At 36.3% G+C, this 23,305-nt stretch overlaps 1 protein-coding gene across 2 annotated transcripts in view; it reads left to right on the forward strand.

Moving 5' to 3' along the window:
• LOC105388774 (UNC93-like protein) overlaps nucleotides 1-23,305 on the forward strand; it is a 58,778-nt gene that overhangs the window by 22,211 nt on the left and 13,262 nt on the right. The window contains exon 2 of one of the 2 annotated variants that reach the window (XM_011559742.3): nucleotides 13,172-13,254. The exons of the other annotated variant lie outside the window; for it this stretch is intronic. The gene's annotated coding sequence lies outside the window, so the exon portion shown is untranslated. The remainder of the gene's footprint in view (nucleotides 1-13,171; nucleotides 13,255-23,305) is intronic. 2 annotated transcript variants of the gene reach the window in all.

A 23,305-nucleotide genomic window follows, 5' to 3' on the forward strand; every position in this document is an offset into this window, starting at 1 on the left:
GACTACGGACGCTTCCTACCTACCTTCCTACATACCTACAGGGTGTTGCAAAAGTGGTATACTGATATACGATAGTTTAATTTGTAGGTACGTATACAGAATTTTGCAAAAGTGCCGAAGGGGGGTGAGGTGACTCAGGGGGTCAATCTGGACCACTTCGCTCTACGACTTACCTTGTATATGATAGTATAACGGTACATTAAATATATTATTATAGTAGGTACGTAAATCACTTTATGTGTCACCTTTGAGTCACCATCATTATCACGACACTTTCCTGAAAAACAATATATTTTTTAATGTACTTTTATATACATATACGTACAATCAGCTACTAAGTATATTTAGTATATAATTATATTAGGGATCCGTACACAAATAAAAAAACGAAAACCTTATAGGATCAAAAGTTACTCGCAGATCTGTCTTTGTTAAAAAAGTCTTTTCCTCAAAGATATTGTTTTTATTTTTATTACTGTTTTTTGAAATGGTTTTAATAAGAAACTGTCGGTATTTTCACGTTTTTGGTATACACGATGCGTAAATTATACATAAAACTGCCGAATACGAGGATAAGAGCAAAGAAAAGTATTCAGTCAGTTCCATTGCCTACCGTAGCGCTAGTGTTGCAAAAAGAGCTTCACTTCTGCTATCGTGTAGGAGGAATTTATACTGAATCACAGGAGCTACCCACACGATACCCTCCTTGTCAATTTATGTTACAGATCGTAAAATATAACTATTTCTTTGAAAACTCATAAGCTCTTAAAGAATATGTCCTCATCCTATAAACTTTATACCCTGAAACTACTTACATAGGGTTATGTGTAGATGGTGTCTCCAATACATAAGTTATCATGCAACTTGACATTCTAACAAAAAAAAACAATGACTTAAAACAAAGATTTTTTGGTAAAAAAATGTTTTCTCTTATAGAAACTTAACTCACATGTCACATGTCACGTCTAAACTTTTTTGGTAGAATCATCACTTCGCCAAGTCTTATGTGGCATAAGGCTCGTTTCGTCTAAAACTCTTTTGGCACAAACTTGAAACACCTAAGTCTCGTTTGCTCTAATTGTTCGTATTGGTATAATCTTGTTTCTCCTAATATTATGTTAATGAATACTATATTAAGTATGTTTTAAATGTACAAATTGTGGTATTTTTCTCCTACATCCCAAAAATCACGATATGAAATGATTAAAATATCGAAAGTGAATGACCATTATAATTATTACAAACGCCATTAAACCCCATGGGATCGAAACCTAATGATAGTGTGCGACGACGAGCAAAGCGAGGAGGAGCGTGTTAGGTGCACATTTTCGTCAAAAGCACAGCGGAGCGCAGCGAAGCGGAGCGGAGCGTTTCCCACTTAGCGGCCACAATACAAGGCACCAGTTTGCGCTATGTAGGGAGACGCTCCATCAAAGTTAAGGCCAAACGAATATTATTACTTTATATATAACCTATCCCATAGCATAATTAGGCTATTCAAGATTTGGCTATACCATTATTAGGCTAAACAAGATTATGCGAAATAAATTTTTACTAAAAGAGATTTATGCAATACGATTTTTGGCGAAACGAGATTTTGACCAAACGTTACTATGCAATACGAGATTAGGCAAATAAATCTTAGACCAAAAAAGGTAGAACCGTTAAAGTTGCACTTTAACCAAATTTATACACTACCTATAATAGTAAACGATACACTGTTTCAATCGAATATTATTCTACAGTTAGTCATGCAGTTTCCATAATAAAAGTCCTATCATGTCTTAGGTAGTTACACACATTTTATATTTGAATTTACGACATTTTATTTTTCATGTGTATTTCCTGTAAGTATGATTTGTTTACATGAAAGAAATACATAGGTTATAGTTAAGTATGTATATAATATATCATAGGAAATACATAAATCATTAATTTGAATTCATTTAAAATCAAACAATCGCTTATTTAATTTCAGGATTGTTAATATTTCTCGTTTCGGTGATTATTACAATAATACTCTCGCGAGCAAGGAAAGAGAGAGAGACCTGCCATTGAAGTTCGATAATGTGACTGGAACATTTTCATTGCTTGTGAGTGTAATATTTTATCATTATGTAATTTCAGGTAAGTAAGTACTTACTCATACAATACGTTGTCTCAAGATTGTTAAAGTTCTACACTTAACGTTTTGTCAATTTACAGTTAGAAATACGTAAGATTTATTGGTGTTTGTTAAATGCCTATCTACCAGCATGTGCAATAAATGCCATCACCATATTTCATTTAAAACGAAATATTGTACAAACGTGTCTAGTGGCCACGTTTCGGATAGCGCCAACCACTGATAACTTGTAATTATTTGTGTCTATTTCTTTGTACATATTATTCATTTTATCAGTAAAGTGAACTATTTGTTGTGGCCTGTCTTTAGCAACTCCAGCTTACGTGACACTATGCATTTTATGAATTTTATCTAAATAGTCCTTGCATTATGTCATTTTTAATAGGAAGGTGGAGGTGACCTTGATATAGATAACCTACTTGTAATTTATAATGTTATTTTGAAGATTATAATAACTATATTTAAGAAGGTTCAAGTTAAAACTTATCGATCAATTGATTAACATAGGCGCAAAATTAACAACACTTACCTACAGAGTTTATTGTTAAAATTTTATCGTTTTCTAGAACCTACTCTGTCTCTATTCAGTTTGTCATAAAAGTCATTGTTGTTTCGAAGTGTTAAAGTTTTCCTGTATCGAGACACTGCTCCACAGCGGTATGGAGAGTGGATGTGATTACGGCGGTGATTGAGCGGCACAATGGGGGATCAGCGGCGCGATGTCCATCATCGGAAGTGGAATGTCTCTCACATGGCCGAATGTAGCGCGACCGCCAGCCTCGCTGCAAGGCTGTTTCGGCTGATCGCCGCGTGCGCAGAATTTATAATCGCCTTGCAGAATACCCATTATCACATAACGATGCCAACAATACACGTAGTAAATGACTCTTTCTAATAACTATTTGTTGTTAGTTGTTGCTCTAGCGTCAGTCCGTCTCAATCATAGACTAATATTGTGTGTGTAGTGGTCTCAATTGCTAGACGATAATCTTCGAAGTGACTGAATTATCTGTAGGTAAAGTACATTAAATTTGTGTATCTGTTATATGTATTGAATTACCCATTTACATAGGTATAGTTAGTATATTCAACATTCTTTAATATCTTCTCTTAATGTAGATCAAACGAAGCTTCTCCCTATAAAGGAAGATTTAACCGGTTCGGGTCTAAATATTATTATATATTTATGACCAGTAAATATACTGTAAGTACTAATGTAGCGTAGCCTTAATATTACACGCACGGGTAATACAAAACAGTAAATTGCAGTTATGGTTTGTTTTATTATGTCACACAGTAAAGTTACACGCTGTTGTTTCAAGAGGCGATAAGAGTTATTGCATTTTTTTTTAAACCTGACAAATTGGAATACGAATTTATCAATTAATACGTTAAATTTTTGTCGGGTGAAAAACACTAGAGTGCGTCTAATTACTTTTTTTATCTAAGATGGTTCCTGTGACAGTTAACAATTTTCCGAATTACGAACAAATATCATGGCAAAATATGTATTTATAAATTATTGCATTTCATCGGAACGCTATATGTAATACGTCTCGTACAATAAGTCGATAAAAAATTCATAGAATTACGTTATGGGAAATCTCTAAAACGCAAGACTCCATAACACATAATAACATTACACTTTACACTCTTTACAGGATTCATCCTAGCTGAAACGAGGGTATCGTAGCGTCGTCGTATACACAACACACAATACAGCATGATAGTACCCAGTCATAATATATCTCACATTTAACTATACTTAGAGTAGACGCCTGTGTATTCCACAATATGATTACACAAATATAGAAAAATCTGTAATTAAACTTGAAAAATTTGCGTTGCATTGTTCACCTGTCCTGCTGTCCTGCGTTCAGATAATCACGGAAATGCTTATTATCATTCTGACCAGCACTGAAGTTCCGCCTTGTGACATCATGTCGTACTCGTATCGCTATATTCACTAAGCAATTAAATTAATTTAATTTAAATAACAGACAAACGTAGGACGGCCATGGTAGCGAAGCGCGGTAACGTAGCGGTGGGATGGGATATGGAAGGCCCGGGATAGATTAAAGTGGTTAATAATTCTAACATAACGGCTTGATTTTCTATAATCATCACTAGTGTACCTACTACTATCGGTACCAAGCCCTTCTTCTTCTTCTAGTGCCTCTCCACTACTGGAGGTTGGCTTTACCAAACCCTAGAAAAGGACTAATAGCGGCGTATTGCCATAATGTCATGCCAGATAGGGTTAGCTCTGAAATCGCATACTCTGGTCGTTAATTCAGTTAAAAAGTTCGGTTCATTCGCCCAAAATGTGTCCCAAAAGTAGTGCATAAGAATGCTCAATTAATGTAGTGTTTAAAACTGAACAACTTTACTATACTTATTTATAAACGTACGGTGGAGCGCATGCATATTACGGCGATTGTTTAGCTTCGTCTCATCATTGTGCGGCCGACACGTCCTGTCTGACTATTTCCTTCAATTCACTACACCGACCAGCTAATTATTATGATTGCCGTCAAGATAATCAGAACCTGGTGGGCATTTTTCAATTTTCTCGTCAGCCACTCAGCCTGTACCCCTCTACTCTTGAAAGGCAATGTATTGCATCTATTCTGTCTGGCGTTGTCAACATTGAAACAGTAGGTAATAACTTGTCTTCGAAAGAGTTTTTACAAATAGTAAACATTGTAATATTTGTACAATAAAGAGTTAAATAAAAAAATAAACTTACTAAAATGTTCATCAAGATAAATTAGTATATAGTTATCTTATTAGCCTATTTTAGAACCAAGCTACAAGAACATGTTCCCAGAATGAAGAGGTAGAATTTTCTTTAGTTTCCGCCAAAAACAACCTATTGCGGCTTTTTTTCAAAGTAACTTCTAAATTGTAGGCAGAACAAGAACAATGTTTCTAGGTTCTCAAAGTAGGCATTAACTACATGAACATAATATTTGTATTTAGGTATACTTTTTGGTAAAACGCTTTTGAAGATAACTCGTACAGACGCAACACATTTCAAAAGTACTGAAAGGGGTACTGAATGACGTCAGAGCCAATTAGTTGTTGTACATAATTATGTATGTATGTTTTAATGTTGAAGTATTTCAGTGTTCATTTTATTTCTTATTTATTTATCTGTGGCCAGTTTCAAGAACTATCCTTGCCTTGATGACTTCTCGTTAATTTCATAAAATTTGGCAGATTGTAACGAATTATTAGTCAAAGTCAAACGTGTGTGAGTACCTTCCGTCCTTCCTATATTCAGTGAGATATCGTTATACTTATGTATATTATTTATATTAGATGAATTTCGTATCACGTCAACGTAAAAAAAACCTATTTCCGCTTTCAGACCTTCCTGTTATCTGGTTTTTAGTAAAACAAACAATAGATTTGAAATACCTTGCGAACGTAAGTCAAAGTAGTGAAAGCTGCTAAGTACATTTATGTCGATAGTGGTTTATCAACAAGGACGAGTTTTATGACCAGATCAACTCCCTACTTGTAGTTCTGTAAATAATATTTTATGCATATTAAATTTAGTCGTTTCGAATGTAGAATGGTCCTACGACTTCATTACAAATAAAATTTATTGTAAGTACTTAAAAAATTACTGCGCTATAGACCTCGATGGCTTCTTTTTACCCGAAAATTTTAATTTGGTACAAATAGGAAAGAGTAAAAAATATATGTATATAGGTATAAGTATATACAGGGTGTTGCAAAAAGGGCATACTATGCCGAAATTCTGATTCGATTTTCGGGATTAGATATAACATACTGCACATGTGGTTTTCGGCTTAGTATACCCTTTTAGCAAAACCCTGTAGAATAAAGCGTCCAAAATATCTACATATAGGATAGTTATTTACTTATATTATTTTTCAATGTAAGACAACACACCAAGAGTTAAGACACAGCATTTATTGCCGGAACTGGCGCAAAAAGCTCACAAGTTGCGGCGACACGCGCGCCGTCGCAAAAACTATACAATACCGCTTGGGACCGGTGACGTCATGACGGGCCTGCTGCCTGAGCATAGCACTTTTAAATATTTCCAATCAAAATACTTGCAAGAAGTAAGATGACAAAACATTTTTTACACTGAAAATTTAGATTTTCAGAGGTTCCTCTGCCTGAGTGTAGGCCAAGGAACCATGGATGACTTCATTATCAAAAACTTATAAAGTGTTACAAAAACTTTTCCGAATAGGATCAAGTGAAGTAATAAAACTAATACCTAACTTTATTACTTAAAAAATGTAACAAATTATTATATTGCGATTAAAAAAACTTTATTGGCTCAGAAACCCAAAATAACCAGTTTTGTTCCTGGAACGGGTTTTGCAATGGCGATGGCGCGGCCACAAGGAGGCTTTACTTCACTGAGTATTGGTGTTAATCAACGTAGGTAGGTAGGTATATACAATTATACATATACCGTATACACTAAAACTTCGTGCGGGTTTCACCGGACCAAGATAGTGATCAAGATAAATCTTTGGGATGCCCCATGATTTTATAAATAATGTACGACGATAGTTATGTATCGCTTATTTAAATTGTCCACTATTGTAAATATGAGGACCACTACCCAGTTATGTATAGGGTGCCGTTGCTCAGTTTTCGGGTGTACAGTTGTACACTTGACTACAAGGGAAAAGGGATTACTTTAAATCCGGGTTTTAAGTGAAATGAATGTTTTTCAACTTAGATTTAAACCCCCAATTCGTAGAACAACTTCGGTAAGTCCACTAGGACTTGTTGCAAATAGAGAAACGGGTATGAGTTATGTATTTTGCGAGGCTGCTGCCTGCGTACGCCACAAAAGACTAGGTTAGTGAACGGCACGCGTCATTTGAATACAGCATAACCTCGACTTGAATATATATTATGTACTATCGGGGTAAACATTCCGTCTTGTCTAGCAGGTGCTTTACGGCTGGGAGAGTCGCAAATATTTGAATAATCGCAATGACATTATTGTATTATATTTCTTCAGTGCTGCTGAGATCTCCTTTTTTAGATATTAACAACTTACAAGAGCTCAATTTTTGTATTTACGGTTGGAAGGAATAAATGTAATCTAATCGTTAGGACACACCATCATTTAAATTTTTCTCGGTAGCTTGCGGTTTTATTTAAAAGTATATAAAGAGGTGTAACGATCTTCGCCCGGTGCACACTGCATTCATATAAGAAAAGTGGGAAAAAATACGTCCAAAGTTCTCAAAGCAGCGGTTGGCCCGGGATCCGATGGCCGTGTCTGAGCGGTGCCCACATAGATACTACTATTATATTATTCATTTGAACTGATGAATTTTATTATAATTAACATAGTTAATTACAAAAGCAGGCATGTAGGCTGTATAATAGTTTAATTACTTGTAAGGGTTAAATAGCTTTATTTATTTGACACGAGACACATTTGTTTAACTAGCGCAAATGTGTCTTATTTTCCCGTCATTAAATCTATCTTATCCGATAAACTTCGATTTAATAATAATGATTATTTATATTAAATTAGAGAAGGGCTTGACGGAAATATATAATGAACTAATGACTGACACAATGTCATGTAAAATCAATAATAAATCGCTTATGAGCTTTGAATTAAAGCTTCATATACCTAAGTAAATAATACCACTGAAACACATAACATGACACACAGATACAACACTTTATATTATACTCATAAACATATCGATAACGATAGGTGGAAAACTATCATGGCGCTTTCAGTATTTAGCGAATCACTTTTTAGGGTTCCGTAGCCAAAATGGCAAAAACGGAACCCTTATAGTTTCGTCATGTCCGTCTGTCCGTCTGTCCGTCTGTCCGTCTGTCACAGCCGATTTACTCGGAAACTATAAGTACTACAGTGATGAAATTTGATGGGAATATGTGTTGTATGAACCGCTACAAAAATATGACACTAAATAGTAAAAAAAAGAATTGGGGGTGGGGCCCCCCATACATGTAACTGAGGGATGAAATTTTTTTTTTCGATGTACATACCCGTGTGGGGTATCAATGGAAAGGTCTTTTAAAATGATATAAAGTTTTCTAAAAAACATTTTTCTTAAAGTGAACGGTTTTTGAGATATCAGCTCTCAAAGTCGTAAAAAGTATGTCCCCCCCCCTCTATTTTTATAACTACGGGGTATAAAATTCTAAAAAAAATAGAGGTGATGCATGCTAATTAACTCTTTCAACGATTTTTGGTTTGATCAAAGTATCTCTTATAGTTTTTGAGATAGGTTGATTTAACTGTAATATTATATTTGCTGCTACGGAACCCTTTGTGCGCGAGCCCGACTCGCACTTGGCCGGTTTTTTTTCATTGTAGGATACGTTTTATATATGTTTGCTATAAGGAATTATTTCATTGTTATATCAATTATCATTTATCAATTATCATTGTTGACGACCGAATGGCGTAGTGGTTAGTGACCTGACTACTGAGCCGATGGTCCCGGGTTCGATTCCCGGCTGGGGCAGATATTTGTTTAAACACAGATATTTGTTCTCGGGTCTTGGATGTGCCCGTAAAATGGCAATAGGCCCGCCCCCTATTACATTGGGACTAACATAACACTCTGGCGAAAAGTGGGTGCAGCAATGCACCTCTGCCTACCCCGCAAGGGAGTACATTAGTACAAGGCGCGAGTGCGTGTGTGTGTTTTTTCCATTGTTATATTAAATTGTTAGCACTTTTAAGTGATATGATATCCTAATTAACTCATTTTTTGTTTCTCTAAATTTAAATACTTTAACCAGGCCTGTGTCACTCCGCGCGTGGGCGGCGCAGGCGCCAGCCTGGCGCCTGCCGCCTCGAGGGGGCGAATCTAGTCGGCTGCCGCAAGCGGAAGACGATACACGCGCGCGCTATTTGTTCTTATTTCGTACTAGTTTATAAATGTCGTATTTAGGTACATATTTATTAAAATTTATGAATAGAAAAATGGACATTAAAAAAAAAAGCAGCAAAAAAATACTGTGCCGTATTTAATTGCTTAAATACGGATCGTGATCTAAATTTAATTTTTTTTTGATTACCAAAAGATGCTGACAGGTAAAACTAATCGAAGTATTTTATTGATTTCTTCTACGTTCCTTATTTCAAATGAAATTAATCCGAACTACAAACCCTTTTTTTCTCCATGTTGAACAAAGTCTATTCCAATTTTTTTTTCGTTAAAGTATTAAATTTACAGACACAACTACCTTCAAAATGTATTAATGAATCGATTATAAAATGTGCGCTGAGTGGGATTAGTGCTTAACGAAACTAACACGTTCTGTATCATAATATAAATTATATCCATAATATAAAATATAACGAAAAAAAACATGTTTTCACAAAATTAAATGTTTTAGGTACCTACTTAGATTCATACATATTTTATGTACTTCAAAATATCTTAACTATGAAATTGTCATTGTTTTTACTGGTTATTTCCAATAGAAAAAAAGTTTGGAATAGCTTTGTATTCTAAATTCAAATTATTTTATTTTAATATCATGACATTCTTTTTACAAACTCAGTCCGTTGCGTAGTAAACGTTGTAGTCTGTGGTGCTGAGGCAACCCTAAGGTGGCTTCTTTTTCAATGCGTATAACCACGTATAACTTATTATGCACCGTAGTCCAGTGAAATAAGGCGCATATTCCCTCAAAAATAAATTGGTAGGTAAGTAAATAAAAACGTGTGCGGCTGGAGCGCGATCTAAATTAGATCTTATTGCTTATGGGATGGAGTCATATTTCTTTGATAGCCATTGCGAAGATGGACTTCTGTACCTGGTACTAGTTATTATTCTGTGCTTTAACTGTCAACTAGGTAACACCTTACAAACATTAAATCCTTGGTATTCGCCCGTTCCTCATTGTTTTTTTATGATTTCGTTAAGAGTGTCACGCATGCTTTGACAAGCTTATTTATTACGTTGAGTATTTCGACGTAAATAGAACACGGTAGTAGGAGATCCGCGCGATTGTATCAGAGATATCCTGCCAGTTTATATTTATAACATAGTTGATCATTACATGAACGCATTGTCTGCTCTTCCTATACTTCTGTCGCATGATGGTGACATTTTTTTATGTATTTAGCCTTGTCTTGCAAGCATATAAGCAAACAGATAGGCGATTCTGAAAGAAATTCATCGACCAGTTCATTCATGTGGGATTGTAAATAAATAAATGATTTGAAATATAATATTCTTAACATCGTTATATATGAAAAAATAAACAGGTTGTTCTATAAGTGGTATACTGAGCTGAAAGGGATGAGACTCAGGACTCTCAGGACAGAAGTGGTTCAGATTGACCCCCTGAGTCACCCCCTTTTCGGCTTATGTATACCATACGACTTTTTCAATCTGTATACTTACAACGCAACACATGATCGTAAACTTGTATAGAATTATAACCATCACAAATGCTAAATTGAGTATGTATTTTTGTAAATAAACTATCTATAGAGACATTAAAATAATTACTTTATTTGTTGCATGCCTGTGAGTTTTAGGCTGCTGATTGGGCATTGACAAGCGCGTGTATCCGGGTTCTTTAGAGGTATTTAACGAGCCGAGATCTCCACTTAATAAAAAATATTACTTTAATATTTATAATCTGAAATTAATACATAGTATCGGTGTATATGTACGATATGAGTATAAATATACTTACTTACAAAAATATAATGAATGACTCAAGTTTATTTCAAATTTTAAGAGTGATTGATCTAATTAAAATAGGAAATCTGACGTATGATTAACAGTATCTGGAAACTACCTTTAATTAAAAATCAATTAATGTTATAACCACAGATATGTTGGCGAAACGTTAAAATTAACTTTGCATAAAACTAACGATACCATAATAATTTTAATGCGCCCCAAATTACTTAAATACAGTAAAAACGCTGTATCCATTTTCTTACCTAATATACGTATGTATTTGCATAAGGTAATCTAACACCAATAATATAGGTACTACATAGGGTGATATACACCAAAGTGTTAAATCTAGGTTTAGTGTCTAATCTCGATTCAAGAAATGTCAGTCCATATAAATTTAATATGTTTATGCTAGTGGCCTTTAGTAAGTACCTACCTGAAATGAGAGGTCTGTAAAAAACTTTGAAAAATTTAAATGATAGGTTTAGTACCTATACAAATACCAATTTATAAGTAAAGTAAAAAAACAAAAAAATATCTTAATAACATATTTAATTGTATCAATACAAAATCTGTGGCTGGTTCTTGGATAATTGAGGAAAATTGATGGGCATAATTAGTGTATAATAATGCAAGATAATTCCAATAGAAGATTCTTCATAATAACAACATCTTCGTTATCATCAAAAAACACTACAATTAGGAAATATGTATTGTTTTGTTGTTTTTATTATTGTTTTATGGCGGCCCGTCCTCTGGTGTTGTACCTAGCCTATATGGTGTCAATAAATTAACCAGTCTTTTAAAAATAGCTACCATTTTTTCTTACTACACCGCAAAGGCTTCTAAGTATGCGCCCGTCAGAACATTATTTATAGGTAGTACCTAAAGGAAAAGTCCCCCACGTGCTGCCGCTGGTCTAGAGATTTTAGGGCAAGCGAGAAAATGCCCCCTTTCTTGAGCGGTTACAATTGTATAAGTGATGCTTCCTTACGTTTTGAACATTTTTATATAATATTAATCTGTTCGATGATTATTGGCTGTGCGTATTGCAATAATAAAATATATAGACACTATTATGTTTTTGTATATACAGGATGTTGCCAAGTGGCCGAAAGGGGGAGACTCATCGGGTCCATATGAAAATTTTTTGTAACTTTGACGATCACGACACTTTTTACTACGAGCTACGGAGAACCGAATTTTTCATAAGTCTTAGATTAAAAATTGTTCATAATGACCCTACGAGTCACCCCTTTTTCGGCTTAGTATACCACTTTTGAAATTCCCCGTATATTCTATTCTATTCTATTCTCTGTGGGGGTGTAAGTACCTGCACCTGGCTCTCTCGAGTGGAACCTTTGTGCATATCCCCAAGGTCTAAACTGCCTTCCTAAGCTTGGACCATTACCCACCACGCTGGTCCACTGCGGGTTGGTGGGTTCACATATCTAGATTGATGTGCTAAATCTAGATATGCAGGTTTCCTCACGATGTTTTCCTTCACCGTAAGAGCGATGGTATACATTGTACTTAAGTTAAAAGAACTCATTGGTACATGTCAGCGCCGGGATTCGAACCCGCATCTCTTGCGTGAGAAGCGGGCGCTTACCCGACTGAGCTACCACCGCTCTTTCCCCGTATATTGTTTGTACCTACATAATGGGACTCAAAATAACAAACCGTTAATGTTCGAAAGAATTACTTAATAAGTATAGAATTTATGTGTTTGTAAGGTACTTACAAAACTGGAAAGTAACTTTCTTATACAGTTTTTATTTTTTCATAAAGTTTTTACTAGTTATACTTAGATTTGATACCTTTTATAACCACACCCATCATATAACCATATGCAAATGTTCCTTATAATACATTATCGCCGTGCGGTGCTTTGAAATTCCTAATATACACTTCATACTTCTTTGTCCTGTCCCAACATAAAGTAGTATTATTAATTGATCTAACCAATAAATTATTAGTTAGGTACAATTTTTTGTGACCATATCTACCACGACGTTTATTTCGGATTCCAATTTGAGTCGTGTAATTACTGATTACGATTGCATAAGAAAAATGGAGCTGGAGGGTTACTCTGTACTGACGAAATACGAAGGAACGAGATAAGTACTGCAATCGGCAAGTTTAAAACAACATGATACAGCCGTGGCTCGCGCAACAGCGCTCCGGAAGTTCGTTTTTCGTCTTAGAGAGTGACCCCTTAGGAGCTGAGGAGTTCCGCGGTTAGATTACGTAGCTTGTGGGCTTGTGACTGCTGGCGACATGCATTGCGAATGGCTGCGCGTCCAGAACCAGTGCTGATCGTGGTCTGGTCTACTTGTAGTGCCCGCGGCCTGGCCTGCCACTCTCCCGGACTCGCGCCACGGCGCCGCCTGCCTCCCTCTTCACCACCACCACCACCACGTAGTAAGCATACCTGACTAATACACGTATGTAGGTTTGTACCATCGGGGAGGGCTGAGGCTGATTTGAAAACCAATATCCTGCGCGCAACTCGCCGTGCGTGCGTGTTTGCAATGAACACGGTAGAGGTTGGCCACAGATTCCCTGATAGTACTTACCTATTTATATTTTAATGATTACATTATTAATAGTTTTTATGCCAGCATACTTAAGTTTAGCTATTACATAACTGAAGTGGGTATTAAGTGGTTATCGGTTCAATGAGATATAAAGTTATGTTTGCATTAAGAAGAACTAACAATAAGTATTTACTATGTTTAACTATCTGGTGGCAAGAACTTAATTACTTACTTGTCTAATCTCAGCTAATACATTGCTTACTGGCAGTAAGTTCCATAAAAGATCATTAGAGTTGTCAACGTAACACGTAATTATGCTAGTAAGAACATAAATAGTAAGTCATACTTATCGCGTATGCTAATGGCGAAAGTGTAAGGCACAAACAAATCCTGTACGTTTGCCGAAGTAGGCTATAGGAAAAATACTTTAAGAAACATTTCCGTGATCTGAATGCGAGATTAGCAGATGAAAAGTTGTTAGCACTTGTTTTGACTGTATCACATCAATTTAGCTATTTTCACAATCCATGACTAACTGTTTTGTTGACAGGTTTATTGTCTTATTCTCCCAATGAGCGATGTCGGTTAGCAAACAAGTTATGATTAACATGAAGATAACGCCGAGATAATAAATTAAAATTAAATATAGTTATTAGTTATTTATAACTTATTCGTAATAAGTACTTTAATTCACCCGAACCATGAATATTATCTTTTTTTCATGAATGAGTGAATATGGTGCTTGCCTGAGTCTACTTTAAAATATTTAAATAAAAGGTATCTGTAAGTTATATTATGCATTGTAAAAAAACACTTGCTTCACGGTTTTCCAAAATCTAGAACACTATTATGTTGGCGTTCGTAGTTGCTTGAAATCAGATATACCTACATATCATTTGTCCTCGTATAGGTAGGTAAAAAAATTGTAGAAACTGAATTAGGAAAATTGGGACGAATAATAATCCACCCACAATAAGTCTGGCCCCATAGTTTTTACTTACTTACCTATAAGGCTTTATAATTTTCGCAGACGAAAATGAGTACGTAGGTAGTATTTATGCACACAATGATGTCGATTCTGAAGGCAGAAATTCTAAATTTAGAGCTATCAAAACCTTAATTTCTTTGTTTAAAATTCGACTCTATGATTGTTTCCGTAAATGTCATTTTATGCTAGCAAATTCTTTAGTTTGACAGCGTTAAAATTAGAATTTCTGCCTTCAGAATCGATATCATTGTAGCGCCTCTAGCGGTCACTATATGCTATGACATATTTGATGTAAACGCAAACATTTCTCTAATCAGGCCTTGCCTGCCTAGCGCAGTTTGTAATAGCTCGTGTAAACTGAAAAATTACGTTATCCCTAATTTTTCCTATCCTTTCCCATTCGTACTGTGGTAGATACTATCACATTACTTATCATGATTTTTTTAAAGGATTATAACGTATGATGATGACAGAAGAAAATGTAGTTACACTTTTTCAACTCAAATCGCTACAGGATGTCATCATCATCACGTAGGGCCCATGTTAAATTAAAGGTGGTATGATGGGACAGAGATTCATTGAAAGGCCAACACGTCATTATCTAAATTGTGCAAGGCAACGCACAGTTGTATTGTTCGGCGAATTATTTTGTATTGTATCAGTGCGGTCGGCTATTCATGATGAATGGCGTGTATCCTTCGACGAATTTCAAATCTATAAACACCCAGCGTTATGTGCCACAAACTGTACTTAATAAATGTGTCAGTCGAACGTAGTAGTGCTTTTCTAAGGAGCGCCACAACTTTCTGCCCTTGGTCTTCCTGCTGGTGTGGCCACTGGTTGTTTGTCCACGTCTGGAGGAGGACGTCCCTGGCTATTATCGGATAGTATCACTCTAGAACTCATTTACCAGACGGCATGGGTTCTTCTACTAATAAAGGATGTTTGAAAAAAGAAAAAAAAAACCTTTTCCACAGTTAACAGTCACGTGATTAACGAAGTTTCTCCAGTGAATCTTCGCGAATTTTCAAAATTACCTAGTGGAACAAAAGTTTTTCACAATAACCTCTTGAGTCCCGACCCGGTATAGCCGGCTCACTGCCAGATTAAGCTAAAAGATTGCGCGAATAGCAAATACAATGAGTATACCGATTTCTATTTAACAAAATTGTCAACCCTTTAATTTATCATCGCACTCCCAGTTTCGTGTGCAATGGTCGTCTGGTAATCAAAACTACATGGTACCTTAATAACGCGGTTCTATCGCTACGAACTAGCTCTGATCCGCGTCCCAGGCTCCCAAGCAAGACTATTGTTTTTTTTAATTGCAGCAATTTGTACATTAACAATCACCGAAGGAACTCAGTGCTCACGCAACCTACGTTTTTATTATCACACGAGTCAAATATTTAATTTTTATTGTGTTCGACAGTAATGCAAAGGTAAAAATCTTTCAAACATGCGCCACTGTAAATACTTAAGGCATAAAGCGACTATGAAAAAGTAAACATAAATGAATCCATCTCTCGCAAATACTCCAATCAACCTTAATTTAGCATCAGAGCCACCGACTAGAGCAACGACCTACAAAAAAATATTTTGAATCAGATCATTATATTGTATCTTATATTATGGACGCCTAATGGACGCGCGGGTATACAGGGTGTTGCTAAAAGGGTAAACTACATGTGCAGCCAATTATATCTAGGTCAGAAAATAAAATCAGAAATTCAAAATTCGCGAGAAAACAAAATCTTCTCTCTCTTTTTTCGCGAATTTAAAAATTGTAATTTTATTTTTGGACTAAGATATAACATGCTGTACATGTAGGTTTCGGCTTAGTGTACCATTTTTGCAACACCCTGTATCATCCTGTATTGAATATAAAATTTGGATCAGGGGTTGTCAGTCACCTCGGTGTGAAATGATTTAGCGTTACGCTCTAGCTTCTGCCTGCTTAGGGTGCCCGGTTGAACATTGAAACATAAGGAACAGTTCTGTTGAATTATGTGCTTTCTGAAACTAAATTACCGTCATTATCCTAACTAATATTATAAATGCGAAAGTAACTGTGTCTGTCTTTCTGTCTGTCTGTCTGTCTGTCTGTCTGTCTGTTACTCTTTCACGCCAAAACTACTGAACGGATTTAAATGAAATTTGGTATACATACGGTAAAGACCCTGGGAAAGAACATAGGCTACTTTTTATCCCGGAATTCCCACGGGAAAACTGTTTAAGGCGAAGCGAAGCGCGCGGGAACAGCTATATTGTATAAATCTCTCAATTTATTGTTATGCCTTGTATTTACATTATGTTATTTCTTAGTCGATAACGCGCTTATTCGATATACCTACTTGTAATCTGGCAGACCTAGAAGCTTAAAATTTGGAATATAAGTAGTGTTTGGTGTATGAATCCAGGAAAAACTAAAATATTTGGGGGCACGGTAGCACCAACTCGTGTAATTTTTTTAAATTTTGGTCCAGTTTTCTAGATAGGTACATAACTGCTTAAATAATTTCATAATCACATATCTGGGGGCACGGCAGTGCCCCCACCAAGTAAATATAGGCGCACGGCAGTGCCCCTGCCAAATCAAGCAAAAATTCCTGTCATGCAAATTAAATCCGCAAAGGATGGATTACCTACCTACGGACAAAGCACATCAGGCTACTACATATAGTAAAATTTTCTTAATGTACTTGACTTGGTCATCGCACTAAATAATTTAATTAACACGTGTTTCCATGCGATGGCCGAGTCTATATATTTATATAAAACACTAGCTGTTCCCGCGCGCTTCGCTTCGCCTTAAAAAGTTTTCCCGTGGGAATTCCGGGATAAAAAGTAGCCTATGTTCTTTCCCAGGGTCTAGACCGTATGTATACCAAATTTCATTCAAATCCGTTCAGTAGTTTTGGCGTGAAAGAGTAACAGACAGACAGACAGACAGACAGACACAGTTACTTTCGCATTTATAATATTAGTTAGGATTAGGATTAAAGATTTTTAAGATTGAGATGCGTGCGTGGATTAGACTTGGTATTACATGGATCTCACAACTTTTTACCGTAGAACAACTGAGTTACGAGACTTGGTTTTTTTGACAAGTATTGTTTTTGATGGGATATCTTTATCAAATACCTAAATTGTCATCAAATCATCAAATATAAATTATAGTCTTATATACTAAAAAGCCGCAAACTGTTATATGACACGTATCGTATATGTGGCCTGTAGAAGGACTGATTGACAAAGGAACATCTTAAATAAGAGAAGTCGCTGTATATACCTATGTATTAGGAAATATGCTACGGGTATAAATTATGTTATAGCTAGTGAAGCTTGCGACGTTTCTCGAAACCACCACCTTGGCCTCTAACAGTCGTGAATTCGTGATGGCATCGTGCAAACTCGTGAAGAATTAAATTTGCACATCCTCTGTAGGATCATCATCACCTTAGGGGCCGCAGCCGACTGGACTGTTGCTTTCCCTCTTCACCCCGAAGAAATCAGAAATCTTAAAAACTGGGGCACTAATAAATATATAATAATAGTGATCGGAATGCTGGCTATCTTATAAAATAACTGGTGTCATGTCAAGGACATGATTGGCTTAAAAGCTATTTGACCAATGAACGGCAAATATTTTGCAACATTTTGCGAAACTTGTCGGTTCATAGTAGTTTTTCCTGTTATATTAGGGTTTTACTTAGTCCTGCTGTAAGAACTAATGTCTATAGTACGTATTTGCGTAAAATCTGATGACCCGTTTATAGATGCTGAGAATCTAAAACCAACAAATAACCATTTATTTTAAATTATATTTTTTTACTATTGGGCGGTAAGTATACCAGCTAACCTTATTTCTTTCTATTTAACCTTATTTCTTCCTATTTAATAAAAAGAGCGAAACAAAACAACTATGAAATAAATGTCCAACAAATACAATCAATCTTTTATACACCTACATCTAACAGATGGACGTAGGAAAATGATTACAAGAAAAAATAATTCTATCAATGGTAACCTCTGACACCGCTCACAATCTTAGCAGCTTGAAAGACACACCATTACCTGTCTGACCCCATCTGACGGGCTCCAGCGGAGGCAAATCAACTCTGCGATCAAGTAGGCATCTCCGTTCTGCCTGACATCTATCTTTAGGCACACATTCTCATGTCAACTGGGTATATTTAGCCACAGCCTAAAGCGGCAAGCCACCGACCTCCATAGTGTACATAGCGGTATTTAAAGGCCGACCTGGATCCAGTCTCCCACAAGGCGGTTCCACTTTCCTGATGCATCCCCATGTCGATGACCTGATTGTGCGTAAACGGGCTTTTTGCCGGCGCTTCTCCGCGCGCGCTGTGTTAGCACATCATTATGCCTGTCTTGTTTATGTCTGGGCTAGCCTAGTCTAAGTACTTACCTATTTTATTTCTTGCGTTTTGATCGAATTCTCAATTCAATTTTAAATGCCTCCTCATCCGTGGCCGTAAGAACCTGAGCATCGTATGTCTTCTCTTCTCTAGCATCCGCTAGCCAAATACCATCTTAAGTCTATATTCCAATTTCTCTCCGGCACTCATATCAGAGATTTACCTACGTTTCCCTCACACCCTTTGTGCACTTATGTTTATATTTGAACAGTAAAGGATTCATGTTAGTTAAATAGCTGTACTATCGCTCATTGCACTTATTGGTAAGTGTGCATAATAATTATGTACATAGTACATCCTCCGAACAAACCCGTATCAATGAAGAATTTATTGAAACAATTGCGCCCAACCCTGTGCTGCAATAAGTCATGAGGACTTAATCATAACATCGGGCTCAGGCTGCTGAAGGGCCGATTCAAGCCTGTATTGGCCGATGCGATTCTGACCATTCTGGTATGTCCGAAGATAACCAGTTAGAACCGCTTCCAAGCGGTCAGCTGGCGGGCTGCTGACGATGACTCATCCGAGTGCCTGGTGGCTCTTAACCTTAGGAGCTTCTGTGTTTTGTATCGTAAAATTAAAAAGCATAAGTTTATTTGGATATGATTTCGATGACTTTACTTTATGGGTATTCTTCGCATAGAAGCTTTTCATGTAATCTTTAGTGCCTTTTCTATATGACATAGATTAGATTACTAGAAGTATAGATAGTCTCTTCTCGCTTAATTTAATTTATAATATTTATTAATTTATAAATCCACTTACTGTTTTTTAAAATATAGGTACAAGGGAGGTACAAGTTGTTGGTGTACGTTATAAACAATACACAATAAGAATTGAGAGTGAGATTCTAGTGAGATTATATCTACGCAAGGCACCAAAGATTACAAGAAAAGCTTTTTCCACAAAGATCAGAACACTCTACGTCTTTTGTCGTGTGTTAATTTGCAAATAACTTATCTAAATAACTACACTAACTACATATTATCTAGTTAAGCTTAGACCGACTTAGGTTTGGAAGAAAACAGTTTATTTGATATACGAATTTAATTATAAAAATCACAATCTCACATATATTTATGTAATCATGGAGCTCTTGATTGGTCGATTTGGAGTGATGATTTCTACCGAGTTAATCATGGTATGTCTCGTGCATAAGGTAAAAGCTTACTGTGCAACGAGCACAGGATTCGATACTATTTTCGAATCTACACGAAGGGCCACTTTTACCAAACGCTAAACGTATTTAAATCAAATTTTAAATACATTTTGTACTAATTGACAGACGTATGACAGGTTACTAAATACTTTTAGCGTTTGGTGAAATTCCACCTAACATATGGAAAAAACAAATGTCACTTTTGGAACTAACTTTGCCTTACATTTTTACAGTGACAGTTGAGGATACGCAACGTTAACAGAGGTTCGAAACTTGTGCTCGCGACTCTGATATCGTTACTCAAAGTATCTTAAATTGATGAAAATTTAACGGCTGAGGCAGCCGCTAGGCGAGGCTCAGATTGAAGAAATTCCGTGTTCACTTTTCATGTCATTCTTGAAATGTAATATTCTCAGCAACCAGAATGGCCGATCAATCAGGAATCTTCTCAAATTAATTAGACACATTAATTACACATAGAATAGAACCCCTGAGCTAGCCCCTTTTGGGTTTAAATCGGTTCATAACTAACGAGGATATCTGTAAAATTAAAAAGATAAGAGGTGTCATTTGGAAATTCAAAGATAAATGCATTTTTAAAATACATATAAATGATAATTTATGTTTATTCCATTATAAAAATCAGCAGGCAAATGACCACCGCGACCACGCTTCAAGCTTTTCATGTAATTTTCCAAAACCAAATCCGGAATTACTTCGAAAAATCATACTGAGTGACGTGGCCCACTTCCACCACGGTGGTGCCTGTGAGAAAACTATCAAGGGAAAAGTTATAGTTAGTCGCATTTACATGTAATGTTTAAAAGGATTTAGCCTTAGCATTAGCTAGTTGCTCACGTCACGTACTATGTAGGTAGGTACGTTACTTACCTGGCGGAACAAGTAAAGCTATTGTAATAAAGTTAAATGTGAACAAGTCACGTTGTCGCATCACACGGGAAGTGCCTGCTTCCGGGCCGAATTAAAACTCAATCAATTCATCACAGCTAGCATTAAGTGGGATCATTTACACCGGCCGATGCGGAAATTTGTTACCCTCGACAGTTGCTTCAGTGTTAAAGCATATTTTTCGTACCTACGTAAGTTTTGTTCATGGTAATAGACGTTTGTTACAAATAAAAGACGGAATATTCACAAGACAGTGTTTACGTGTGCCTAGGTTAAACAAATCATTTGGTATTCTTTTGAAATTCAAACGGAGCATTGTTAGACCATGTACTCTACATGAATAGATTTATCGTTTCGCCGTCAGTCTTGAGTAGTTTGTCGCCGCAAAATGGTTTTTGATCATCTAATCTAATGCAATGAAACTTTGCGAATATGCAATTTCATTGAAGGAATCTAGGTATGTACGTACCTACATACTCAAATTAACTATGATGAAGTCACAAACGCCGCGGCTGAAACTGCTGCTGTTCAAAATCTGATGACTGTGCGATGTTAAAAATAAATGGCAATTTCGCGAACGCCATATGAAAACATAAATGAGATCGCTTTAGTTCAGGCCGGGCGGATCTGGTTGTGACCTATTAGGAGCGGTGCAGTAATTGCTTCTAAGAATTAAGACACATGGCGTGGTGTCCGCGGAAACCTTTGTTTTTTACCGCTGCGCTCGCGCACACTGAGACACATCGTTTTATTTTCAATTGAATTCATACTTTGCGGCGTTAGACTAGTTTGCGGCGTTCTAACTCGTTTTCAGCTTTGCGCTTTTTGCGCAGGTTCTAGTTCTCGTTGGAGCAAAATACGATGTAAATGGAGATCACATCTAGAGTATTCAGCCTCTTCTATTAATAGGCATTATACTTTCAGTTTCACGACTGATAAAATGACGAAGTGTAGGTATATTCAAAATTCAAAATTAGGGCTCCGAACATCGTGTGCACAGAGGTTTAGATCAAACAATTGTGAATAAATAAGAAGTATTATAGTGTAACGTAGGTAATTAAGTATGTTTATGTTTCTAGCCTGTGTTGTGTACCGAAGCTGTAATCAGATTCTTTAAGCCTTTCAGTAGCCAACAGGAGGACCAGTAACTAGTTGACTTTTTATAGTACGGGTTGTTACTGTGTATTTCTTTTCTTTTATGAATATTGTGTTACTATTTAGGTCAAAATTTCATGAATCATAATAGTTAGTTACATAATCTTAACATAAACCATATTTCACCTAGTAAGAAACATTGTAGATTAGCGATTCGCGTGATAAATTTTATTAAAATCGGTCGGTGTCGGCTGTAGTTTACTTCTATGAATTACAATCAGTAAGAACATCTTCGCACTAATGGCCACGGACCTTGGCTAGAAACATTATTATAATTATAATCAACCTATCTGCTTCTATGATGTTGAGGAATGAAAAAAATCATGCTTTTTCATACAAACGTTTATGTTTGAGATGTTTATGCATCATCATCATCATCAGCCTGTAATCCACCTTTCCCTATAGCGCCACAACACTCTGTTCTCGGCCCTCTTCATGCCTAAAAGCCGTCGTCGGTCCAGCGGGCCGAAAGGCATCCCACGCTACGTCTGCCAGTTTGTGGTCTTCACTCGAGAATTTGTAAACCCTAGTTCCATAGTTCCGCAGCATATCGGCATTTCCGACAAGAAGCACTGATTAGTGTTTTCATTCTGTACAGTATTTGATTCCCGTATGCAGAATAACGCGGAGTTGCACAAAGGAACTGCCAATAACGGCCATAAATGAATTGCTGCCTTGCTTTGACAGTATACGGACAGAAAGAGACAGACTAATACAGTATATTGTGTTATATTTATTATTTTAAAAAATGCACTCACTTTATAAAAATCTAAATAAAACCAAGTTTACTCCGATTTATACCTAGGTACAATATACATATGTGAGCGATTTTCATAATGAAAATCTACTTAAATATGTGTTGTTGTCAGTAATTTATACTATTGTCCTAATGATCATTAGCCTGGAGGCCGTGATGTTGAGCAGAATGATGACAACTTAATGCCCTCATTGAGTTTGGAGTGATATGATGACGGAGGCTGGTCACAGTATAATGACGACAGTGAAAAGCGTGAGTTCCTCTAACTGAGACGGTCACTACGTTGACTACGACGGTCTGTAGTTGCGGTTACTTTAAAAATATTTTCCAGCGTATAAAAACAAAAGTTTTAAGTAAAAAGTTCACGGTATCCACCATTTAGTATGAATACCCAAGCGCGCGTTGTTCTATGGCTACGAATAATATAGTTCTATGGTCTCCACTGTCAGTTGTTTGCGCGTGACCTCTGACCACCTTTTCAGGGATGATTTGATCCGGTACTGACACACTGAGCTTCCTGGTCAC

Source organism: Plutella xylostella, chromosome Z (genome assembly GCF_932276165.1).
Source record: "Plutella xylostella chromosome Z, ilPluXylo3.1, whole genome shotgun sequence".
In the NCBI taxonomy this organism is placed as follows: Eukaryota; Metazoa; Arthropoda; class Insecta; order Lepidoptera; family Plutellidae; genus Plutella; species Plutella xylostella.